Source organism: Mirounga angustirostris, unplaced genomic scaffold (assembly GCF_029215605.1).
Source record: "Mirounga angustirostris isolate CCGP_5_RB_7025 unplaced genomic scaffold, mMirAng1.0.hap1 SCAF_3, whole genome shotgun sequence".
NCBI lineage: Eukaryota > Metazoa > Chordata > Mammalia > Carnivora > Phocidae > Mirounga > Mirounga angustirostris.
The window spans coordinates 73,836,914-73,848,360 of NW_026991711.1; the positions used below are offsets into that span (position 1 = coordinate 73,836,914).

General features: G+C 46.0%; 1 non-coding gene across 1 annotated transcript; it reads right to left on the bottom strand.

The window, feature by feature from the left end:
- Positions 1–2,979: 2,979 nt before the first annotated feature.
- On the bottom strand, positions 2,980–3,085 carry LOC123840031 (U6 spliceosomal RNA). Its single transcript, XR_006789856.1, has one exon. It is a non-coding gene; the product is annotated as a U6 spliceosomal RNA (small nuclear RNA).
- Between the last annotated feature and the right edge of the window lie 8,362 nt (positions 3,086–11,447).

The window sequence follows — 11,447 nt, forward strand, 5'->3', positions numbered from 1 at the left end:
AAAGACTATTGGTTTCCAGATAGAACAGTCTCCCAAACATTTTCCTTAGACTTTAGTATTCCACAAAGACATGGACTTTCCCAAAGGCTAAGTAAATAGACCCTTCACAACTCACTGCGAAGCATTAGAGAAACAGACAGATGTGAGAGGTACAATGATAAATTTAGTCTTGATGTGAATGGTCTTAGTGACACTGTTAAGTGTTGCCAGAGTAGCCACGACGGTCAATGTGGTCAACAGTCAGTGAGAGAGATGTGACTAGTAATGTCATTGACTGTTTCTGAAAGCCAGGAAAACCAGGTCTGTGGTGTTCTGTTAATTGTCCTATTGTAGTCCTACCCTACACATCTGTTCTATTGCGCATATAAGAGAGGATGGAACATTTATACTGTCTTCATACAGAATGTTAAAAAGCAGGATTTATGCTGGGGTGAGACTTGGGTATTTAGGAGTTGTGGGGTGTCGTTCAATTTGAAGGTATATTAAAGCATCTAGGGCTGCTCCTCTGCTCATGTTTTTATAGGATAGGGTCACAGAAGGGCTCTTTTCACACCAAAGCAGATGCTCCAGGAGCTGGGCAGAGAAGCATGTGAGATAAATAAGAATAGGTCATGGGGCGCCTGGGTGGCTCAGTCAGTTAAGCGTGTAGCTCTTGATTTTGGCTCAGGTCGTGATCTCAGGCTTGTGAGAATGAGCCCTGCGTCAGGCTCCATGCTCAGGGGGGAGCCTGCTTCTCTCCCTCTCCCTCTGCCCCTCCCTGCTTGCACTCTCTCATGCTCGCTCTCTCTCAAATAAATAAATAAATACTTAAAAAAGAATAGGTCATATTTTGTAATCCAGGAAATTCATTTTCATGTTACTCTCTCTGTTTACATTTTTTTTCTTAATCTTCTCTAGGCTTAGATAAAGTCTTCTTTAAAATCCAGCCCACTCTCAGCCACACTCTGGGGATATGAAGATAATAGGCAAAAGTACCTGCTTGGTAGAATGAGAAGCAGTAACTTCCCATAAAACCAACACAGTCTAGCAGTGTAAACAAGTAAAAGGACCCTAAGGGGAATGGAAATCTACAAGGCCAAGCCACCCCTCCCATGGAGACTCTCCCTTTGTCTTGGCAGATCAGGGTTGGACTTTTATTAGTGAAAGCTAGTTTCCTTAGTGTGACCCCAAGGAGACAACTAAGGAAAAAGAAAAGAGAAAGTGATAAAAAGGCCTCAAGGATCAAAACTGGCATGAAACCCTGGCTCTAGACACTCAGAGATACATGCAACATGTGACTTTTACTATGTCTCTGGGTTTAAGCTTATATGTTCTTTCCCAACTAATTTTACATTTCCTGTGTTTTTAAAGTCCCACCAGTGTTATTTAGAGAAAACATATAAAGAGGTGTGAGATGAATAAAGATTCTGGAGGTCACACAGTGCTGAGAGACATTACAGATTTGACCATTCAAAATGGAGAGACCTCATTAAACACTGAAAGCATTCAGCTATAACTAAAAAAGGGAATGAACTATATGAGGTCAAGAGAAAGAGCTACTGTATAAGGCCCAAACCAAGTCTTGAAAAGATCGAGATGATCTGCTCATGAATAAATTGCCTGCCAGGACAAAATGCAGCACTCTTTAAAGAAAGAAAACAAATCCAGACTTTCAACAATGTTACATCCACAATGCCCAGCACAACCTCAAAAATAACTACACAAAGAAGTACGAAATATGACATGTAATCAGAAGAAGAATTAGTCAATATAAACAGACTCAGAAATGACACAGATGTTGGAATTAGCAAATGGGAACTTTAAAACAGCTATTATAAGTAAAGAAAAAGAGGTACATAATGAGTGAACAGATGAGGAGTCAATAGGAAAAATGGAAACAATTTTTTAAAAAACAAATGAAGAAGGTTGCCTGGGTGGATCAGTCAGTTAAGCATCTGACTCTTGATCTCAGCTAAGGTCTCGATCTCAGGGTTATGAGTTCAAGCCCTGTGTTGGGCTCCATGCTGGGCGTGAAGCTTACTTTAAAAAAATGAAGATTCTAGAACTGAAAAATATAATATTTGAAATGAAGAAGTCACCGAATGGGCTAATAGTAGCTGTAACACTGCAGGAGGAAAATCAGTGAACATGAAGACATGTCACTATCAAAACTGAAGAACATAGAAGAAAAACATTAAGAACATAAACAGAATCTCAGTGAAACAATATTTTTTTTAAAAGACTTTATTTATTTATTTGACAGAGAGTGAGCACAAGCAGGGGGAGTGGCAGGCAGAGGGAGAGGGCGAAGCAGGCTCCCCACTGAGCAAGACTCAATCCCAGGACCCTGGGATCATGACCTGAGCCGAAGATAGCCGCTTAACTGACTGAGCCACCCAGGCACCCCTCAGTGAAAAAATATTAAGCAGTCTCTCAAATATGTAATTGGAGTGCAACAAGGAGAAAAGAAAGACCCTGGGGTAAAAAAAATACAATCAAAGAAATAATGGTTATTTTCTTTTTCCAAATTTAAGGAAACTATCAACCCACAGACACAAAAAGCTCAACAAATCCCAAAGAAGATAAGCACACAGAAAACTACAACTACACTTAGACATATCAGCACCAAGCTGCTGCAAATGAAAGAGAAATTCTTAACTGTATCTAAAGAAAGAGGGGCGCCTGGGTGGCTCAGTCGTTAAGCATCTGCCTTCAGCTCAGGTCGTGATCCCAGAGTCCTGGGATCAAGCCCTTCATTGGGCTCCCTGTTCGGCGGGAAGCCTGCTTCTCCCTCTCCCACTCCCCCTGCTTGTGTTCCCTCTCTCGCTGTGTCTCTCTCTGTCAAATAAATAAATAAAATCTTTAAAAAAAAAAGAAAGAAGACACGGTACATACAGCAAAATAGTGATAACAAAAACTGCTGGTTTCTCATGAGAAACAAAGCCAACCTGTGCTTAGAGAAAAGAAAAAAAAAAGTCAACCCAGAATTCTTTTTTTTTTTTTAATATGGAACACTCCACAAGTTTGCGTGTCATCCTTCTTCAGGGGCTGTGCTAATCTCTGTATTGTTCCAATTTTAGTATATTCTGCTGCTGAAGTGAGCAAACAACCTAGAATTCTTTACCTAGCAATTTTTTTTTCCTTTTAAAAATGAAGGTGAAATAAATATACTTCTAGAAAAACAAAGACAACAAGAAAACAAATAAAAATAGAATACAAAGTCCTGCAATATAAGAAAGGTTAAAAGAAGTTCTTCAGGCCAAAGGGAATAGCACAAAAGTGAGGAGAGGGATAAATGGGAGTGTGCACTGCTGTAAGGTTCTCATACGTGAAGAAGTGTATTAATTCAAAGTACATTGATAGGTTAAGAATGTATATGGTATCCCTAGGTTCTGGGGCCAAGAACAAAAATAAACAAAACAAAGAGGCATAGTTAGAAAGCCAACAGAGGATATAAAGTGGAATACCTAAAAATATTTGACTAATTTAAAGGCAGGGAAAGAGAAAAATAAAGATAGATGGGATAAATAAAAATGAATAGCTAGACAATGGACATAAAGCCAACTATAGCAACAATTACATTAAAAGATGGAATAACAGTCCAAGTAAACATTAAGTATAAATAGACTAAATGCTCCAATTAGAAGGCAGAAATTATCAGATTGGACCCAACTGTGTTGTCTAGGAAAAAAATGTACTTTTAAGTATAAAAACACATACAGGCAAAAAGTAAAAGGATGGGGAAAGATATTGATGAAAGTCTAGTCATAAAAGAACTGGAATGACTATCTTCATAGTAGACAAAGGAGACTTCAAAACAAGGATTATTTAAATAAGAACATTTTATAATGATAAAAGAGTCATTTTGACAAGAAGACATAATGTTCCTAAATGTGTACACATCTATCAAAGAACTGCAAAACACATGAAGCAAAAGTTAGAAGTACAAAAGAGAAAAATAAATACAAAATTAGAGTTAAAGATATTAACAGTCTTTTTAAAAATAACTGACAGGGGGCACCTGGGTGGCTCAGTCGTTAAGCATCTGCCTTTGGCTCAGGTCATGATCCCAGGGTCCTGGGATCGAGCCCTGCATCGGGTTCCCTGCTCCGCGGGAAGCCTGCTTCTCCCTCTCCCACTCCCCCTGCTTGTGTTCCCTCTCTCACTGCGTCTCTCTCTGTCAAATAAATAAAATCTTTAAAATAAATAAATAAATAACTGACATAATAGTTTGGCTATGCATTATTGTGCAACATACCAGTGACTAGAACGGAGGTCTCCTGACAGTTAATGCAGAGTTCTTACCATATGTACCATTACGTATGCTCTCTCTGAAAGAAAAGAAAAAATTAGATCTCTCAGGTTTGGGAAGATCTTTATAAGTTTGTAGAGGCAAAAACCACAAAGGAAAATTTTGGCAGATTTTACATTTAAAAAAATTTGTACCTTGGGGCACCTGGGTGGCTCAGTTGGTTAAGTGTCCCAACTCTTGATTTCGGGTCAGGTTATGATCTCAGCACCTTGAAATCGAGTCCCACGTTGGGCTCCACACTGGGCGTGGAGGCTGCTTAAGATTCTCTGCCTCTGGGGCGCCTGGGTGGCTCAGTTGGTTAAACGACTGCCTTCGGCTCAGGTCATGATCCTGGAGTCCCTGGATCGAGTCCTGCATCGGGCTCCCCGCTCAGCGGGGAGCCTGCTTCTCCCTCTGACCCTACCCCCTCTCATGCTCTCTGTCTCTCATTCTCTCTCTCTCAAATAAATAAATAAAATCTTTAAAAAAAAAAAAAAAGATTCTCTGCCTCCCTCTCCCTCTACTCCTCACCCCCCCAAGAGAAAAAGTAAACCTCAAAAATTACCCTTAAGAAAATGGAAAAGTAAGGAAAATAAGAGTAAGAATAAACTATTTGGGACTACACCAAAATAAAAAGCTTTTGCACAGTGAAAGAAACCATCAACAAAATGAAAAGGCAACCTACTGAATGGGAGAAGATATTTACAAATGACGTATCCAATAAAGGGTTAATAACCAAAATAACCAAAATATATGAAAAGAACATATACAACTCAACGCCAAAAATACAAATAATCCAATTTAAAATGGGCGAGAGACCTGAGTAGATGTTTTTCCAAAGAAGACATATAAATGATAGACACGTGAAAAGATAGATGCTCAACATCTCTCATCATCAGGGAAATGCAAGTCAAAACCACAGTGAGATATCACCTTACACCTGTCAGAATGGCTAGAATAAAAAACAAAACAAAACAAAAGCAAAAAAAAAAAAAAAAACACCAAATAACAAGTATTGCGAGGATGTGGAGAAAAGGGAGCCCTCCTGCACTGTTGGTGAGAATACAAACTGGTGCACCCACTGTGGAAACAGTACGGAGTTTCCTCAAAAAATTAAAAATAGAATTACCATATATTCCAGTAATTCCACTACTGGATATTTACCCAAACAAAATGAAAACATTAATTCTAAAAGATATATACACCCTAATATTCATTGCAGCATTATTTGCAATAGCCAAGATACGGAAGCAACTCAAGTGTCCATCCACAGATGCGTGGATAAAGAGGATGTGGTATAGTCAATACAACTATTACTCAGCCAAAAAAAGAATGAGACCTTGTCATTTGCAACAACATGGAGGGACTGCCAGCATATTATGCTAAGTAAAATAAGTCAGACAGAGAAAGACAAATACCATATGATTTCACTTCCATGTAGACTCTACGAAAACAAAGCGGACAAATAAAACAAAACTCACAGATACAGAGAACAGATCGGTGGTTGCCACAAGGGAGGGGAGTTGGGGGGTGGGTGAAATGGGTGAAGGGGCTCAGGGACTATAAACTTCCAGTTACAAAATAATATAAATTACAGGGATTAAGGTACACCATTTCTCCAAGGCTACATTAATTCTGTTTCTCTGGAGAATCCTAATACAAGGGACATGGAGAGACTAGCAATGATCCTGCATGGGGCAGGCTCCTGTGGTGTTACACACCTATTTCTCTGGGTGGTGGGAAGAGGATTGCTCAAGCCACATGGCAGCCGCCAGTCTTGGGACTTGAGAGATCAGGCGCAGAGAGCCGTGTGGGGACTCTCCGTCCCCAAGGTTGCTACTCATACTCAAATGCTGACCTGCCCCGCTAGAGGATCACGGTCAGCTCTGTGGGGTCAGCTGGTGCCCCGCCGCCGGAGGGAAGCACGTGTCCCGCAGCGTTCATCAGCCCCAGCTTTCTTACTGAGCACAGACGGAAAAGAGGAAGCCTTCTCACACTCACACGTGCTCAATGCCCCAGAGGCTTCCCCCCCGGGGGGTGCGCTTCGCTCCTGCGGGCGGACTTGACTGCTCGGAAAGAACGCGCCCAGGCTCCCGGGACGCAGAGAGCTGGCGCGGGCCATCAGGAGGGTGCGCAGCCGGGGAGAAGGGCCGGCCGCCGGGAGGGTTGGTGCGCCGAGTAGAAGAGACCACGTCCAGGGCCAGAAAGGACCGTGCGCTCCCCGGAAGCCAGCGCAGAGGAACCCGCGGAACTCACGCACTGGCGCAGGGCAACTTTCTGTTGATGTGTGTTGACTTCCAGTGGTGGATTTTAGCTTCGAAAAAGGAGGCTAGATCTTGCAAACCGTTAAGTGAATCTCAGTCCACTGTGCTCTTGGCAGAGCTGCGGTGTTACTGAACCAACTCACTTGAGATTTCCGCACTGTAAACTGTTCAGAATCGAAACCACTGATGCAGAAAAAAAATCCCCCCAAACCACCAGTTACCTCGCTGGCTGAGTTCATTTACATAAATACAGCCTGCCTCCAGTACCGGCTGCCTGTTAGCATTCATGTGCTCACCTCCCTTTCTGGGAGAAAAGTACTCCAAAGTCTTCACCAAATTGAAGCACAATACTAGAGGATTCATTGTATAAAAAGGGGTTTCTTAGACCCAAATAGGAGGGGCCCAGGAAGGTGGGAGCCACTCGGCTCTTCTACTTGAACTGCCTTTGGCCATTTAACTAGTGGGAGCCTAGGAGGGATCTCAGATGTACCAGAATGTACCATCTCCTCTCTTTGATGGCATGGTCTCCTGCCCTGTCAATCTACTCAGGAATGCATATGGGGTGCAAGGCTTGGGGGAGGTGAGGGAAAGGGGGCAGGGATGCCGAGGACCTCAGCAGGGGAAATGGAGCCATCCGTGCCTTCCTCCCTCTCTCCTCTCCCAGCCCTCTGCGCAAGAGGGCCTTCTCAGTCCCAAAGCAGATAATGCAGATAAGTCTGTGACTTTTGGGGGCGCCTGGGTGGCTCAGTCAGCTAAGCACCTGCCTTTGGCTCAGGTTATGATCCTGCGATCCTGGGATTGAGTCCCGTGGCGCGATCCCTGCTCAGCGGGGAGTCTGTTTCTCCCTCTCCCTCTGCCCCTCCCCCACACTCATTTTCTCTCTCTCTCTCAAATAAATAAATAAAAATCTTTTTAAAAAAATGTCTGTGACTTTTCACCTTCACTTGACACCCCTCCACCCCAGTCTGTGGCCATGACGGCCCCCACCGCTGCTCGGCTTACTCTTGCCTCAGTTTCTGTCTCTACAATAAGCCAGCTGCTCAAACACTGGACTGACTTACTATGCTTTCTGTGATTTCTTCTGCATCCACAGCAGTCCCCCAGCTTCAGGCACAGATGCTGTGAGAAGGCTTGCAAGGGTGGAGAGGCGGCTCCAGAACCCAGCCGGCTAGTCCACGGCGCCAGCCACGTCCCGTTTCCCGTCCATGCAGTCCTGCATGCCACGGGTCTTGCAATATACCCTTCGTGCCTTATCGGCCAACCTTCGAGAGCACCCAGGAGATGCAGGTGCCACGGGATGCACCCGGAGAGACAGCATCTTGCTTCTGAGGATTCACCTGATCCCATAGTAAGGACTCCTAACCCTCCCATGCATCAGCATGAATGTAAGCACGGGACATGCTAACTCTTGCAATTCCCACCCCGACCCTATTAAACATGAATCAACGATCGTGCCCATCCTGCAGAGATGAAGGCATGGGGGTGAAGTTTCTTGCCCACGTGTACACAGCGAATGAGTGGCCGAGTGGGATTCAACCCCGGGTAGTCCTGGCTCCAGAGGCATCTGACTCTGGAGGGGGAGATGATCCTGCAAACAAACGGTAGACCATACAACAGAAGAGGGTGCCTGCAGGGGGAAAAGAGAAAGCAGAGCGCTGAAGGAGACTCGAGCCAGGAGGGGCTGGAGTGGAGGAGAAACCGGTAGAAGTTGTCATGGCAGTATTAGCGTGATAGTGCCCATTTCTTTCACACTTAATGCCAGACATTGTCCTGGGGGTGTGGCATGGCGCTCACGTGCATCCCGACGACAAGGTCGGACGCTCAGTCCCATTTCAGTTAGGAGGAGCCTGACGCAGCCCGGGCTCCAGCCTGCCCCTCGTGGGCACGTCTCCTCTCTGCTCTGGGTGATGTCGTGTTGATGGCATGAGGTTGCTGTGCTGGGACTCTATACCACAGAATTTGGGAAGTGCTACAAAATCAGGGCTTTTGCAATCCTCTGTTTTAAGACTCAGTCATTAACCATATCCCAGCGCACCTCAGGGGCCAGCTTGCCTGGTCACCCAGTAAGCAAGGAGCGTCTGACTCCTTCATGGAGGAAGTCAACAGCATCTGAGCCCATTGAGATGCGCATCTAAATCCAGAACTAAAGCCTTTCATGTGTAGGGGGGCAAGTTGTTAAGTACCTGCCCCTCTCAAGGAGGAATGAGAACCCAGGTAGGATAGGCTACTAAACCCCCCTTTGCCACAGTCTATCAAGTAGACATCCCAAGTGGTAAGAAGAGCCTGTTTTCAGAGAAAGCCTTGGGAAACAGAAGTTTTAGGTTGGCTCACCCTAACTGCATGTTCTTCACTTAGAAGGCTCAGCTGATGGGAGCTGGGACCCCAGGCAGCCTGCAGGCCCTGTGAGTGTGGGCCCTGTGCTGGTGCCCACCTGGTGGGGCCAGGGCTGCTGGGAAACTTGAGGGCAGGGAGGTGGGCTCCAGGCACACAGCTGGGACCCACAGGGGTGCTGAGGGCCCCTGGGCCCTGGTGATACCTCATTTTTGTCCTTTTTTTTTTTTTAATTTTATTTATTTGAGAGAGAGAGAGCATGAGCAGGGGTGAGGGGCAGAGGGACAAGCAGACTCCCCGCTGAGTGCAGAGCCGGACCTGGGGCTCGATCCCAGGACCCCGAGATCATGACCTGAGCTAAAGTCAGATGATTAACCGACTGAGCCACCCAGGCGCCACCCTTCTTGTCCCTCAAACAGCCAGATAGGGGAAAGCTTCCGAGGTCCTCCAAGGCACCACTGCCCCCCTGTGGAAAGCCTGTGAACTTCTCTGTAAATTAGCTTCTCGAAAGGCCTGCTCGTGATCTAAGCTCGTGATAACAAGCATAGCAACAGGGCTAACGCGATGTCTAGCATTAGCAGGGCCCTCTCCTGTCACCAGATTCGGGCTCACTGATGCGCACAAGCACCTTGTGCGGTAGCTGCCATTCTCGACACCTCCCAGCCTCAGGGACGGGCCCAGGGTCGTGCCGTCAGTGAAGGCCGATGGAGCTCTGCCCAAGGTCAGGGCCCTTCGCTCTACATCGTGCTCCCCCCACTCTCCCTGGCACCACCCTGAAGGGCCTCTGTGCCAAGTGACGTGCGCACAAACCCACTCAGGGCTTGCACCTTTGCTGGACTTGGGGCCTCGCTTGCACCCTCCTCTCTGGGTGGCCTTGGGCCAGACTCTCAGCCAAGACTGTCTTGGCTTTCCTGTGCCAAGAAAACCTGCCTGCCTTCCAGATGTGGCCCAGAGCAAGAGAGCCGTAATGCAGACCACCTGGGAGCAGCTGTTGAAATGGAAACGCCTGATGACGCTGTTAGTACAGCGCCCTCACCTTTAAGAGAAGGGGCCAGCTTGACCCTTCTCAGCCCTCCGAGACTGTGTGACAGCCACCCTTCTCCCCTGTGCAGAGTTACCAGTGTTCCCCAGCCCCCAACCCTGCCAGCCCAGGGTGAGGGGTTCCTCATCTTCCTCGTCTCTGTGCAGGAACATTCATAGCTCTGTGTGGGGACTTGCTCCCAGGGGTCTCCTCATGCCTAGCATAATGCTGGCAATGCATAGGCAATGCAGAGATACTTGCAGAAGCAAGGCTGGCAGGAAGTCTGAATGAACAACCCAAAGACCCAAGTGTGGGAAGAATAACAACTAAACTTCTGCACGTCACGGAAGTCGCGCACTCCTTCAGAGAGTCGGGGCTCCTCTAGCTTTGCTCCCAGGCCCACAACCACAATGGAAAACAAATTTTCAAGTAGTTGATTAACACATTGCAAATATGACTATCCACTATCTTCCAAGTCCTTCATTAGGTATGTGTTTTGCAAACATTTTCTCCCAGTCTGTGTCCTGTCTTTTCATTCTCTTACCAGTGCCGTTTGCAGAGCAAAAGTTTTTTATTTTAATGAAGACCAACTCACCAAATGTTCTTTCATGGATCATGCTTTTGGTGTTGAATCTGAAAAGTCATCACAAAACCCAAGGTCACCTTGATTTCCTCAGTGTTATCTTCTAGGAGTTTAATAGTTTTGCATTTGACGGTTAGGTCTATGATCCATTTTGTCCCAATTTTTGTGTCTGGGTCTAGATTCATTTTTTCTCTTTTTTTTGCACATGATTGTCCAGTTGTTCCAGCAGCATTTGTTGAAAAGACTGTCTTTGCTCCAGTGTATTGCCTTTGTTCCTTTGTCAAAGATCAACTGACTATATCTGTGTCATTGACTGAATGTTTGTGTCCCCCCAAATTAGGTGAAACCTGATCTTCAGGATGGTAATTTAGGGGGTGAGGACTCTGGGTCATGTGTGTGATTAGATCATGAGGGTAGAGCCCTCTTGCATGGAATTCGTGCCTTATTAAAGAAACCCCAGAGAGCTCTCTTGCCCCTTCTACCGTTTGAGGACACAGTGAGAACAATGCCATCTGTGAACAAAGAAGAGGGGTCTCATCAGACCACACACCTGCCCTTGACCTTGGACTTCCCAGCTTCCAGAACTCTGAGAACTTGATTGGATCTATTTTGGCACTCTCTTTTTTGTTCCGTGGATCTATGTGCTTGATCTTTCCCCAACACCACGCTATCTTGGTTACTCTACCTGTGTAGTAAGTCTTGAAGTTGGGTGACATCAGTCTGACCTTGTTCTTTTTCTTCCACCTTGTGCTGGCTGTTCTGGGTCTTTTGCCTCTCCACCCCTACAGACCTGCACTGTCCCATTCACACCCTCTACCAAAGTGGGCTGCTTCGAGAACAGCCCCACCTGTTCTGCATCCTCTAGCCAGGTCAGGCCACATCTACAGACAAGCTCCCGCCTGCCCACATCCTCCAGGAATGGCAGGCTGCCTGTACCGACCAGCGCCAGCTCACACTCTTGCAAGTTTTTGCCTTCTT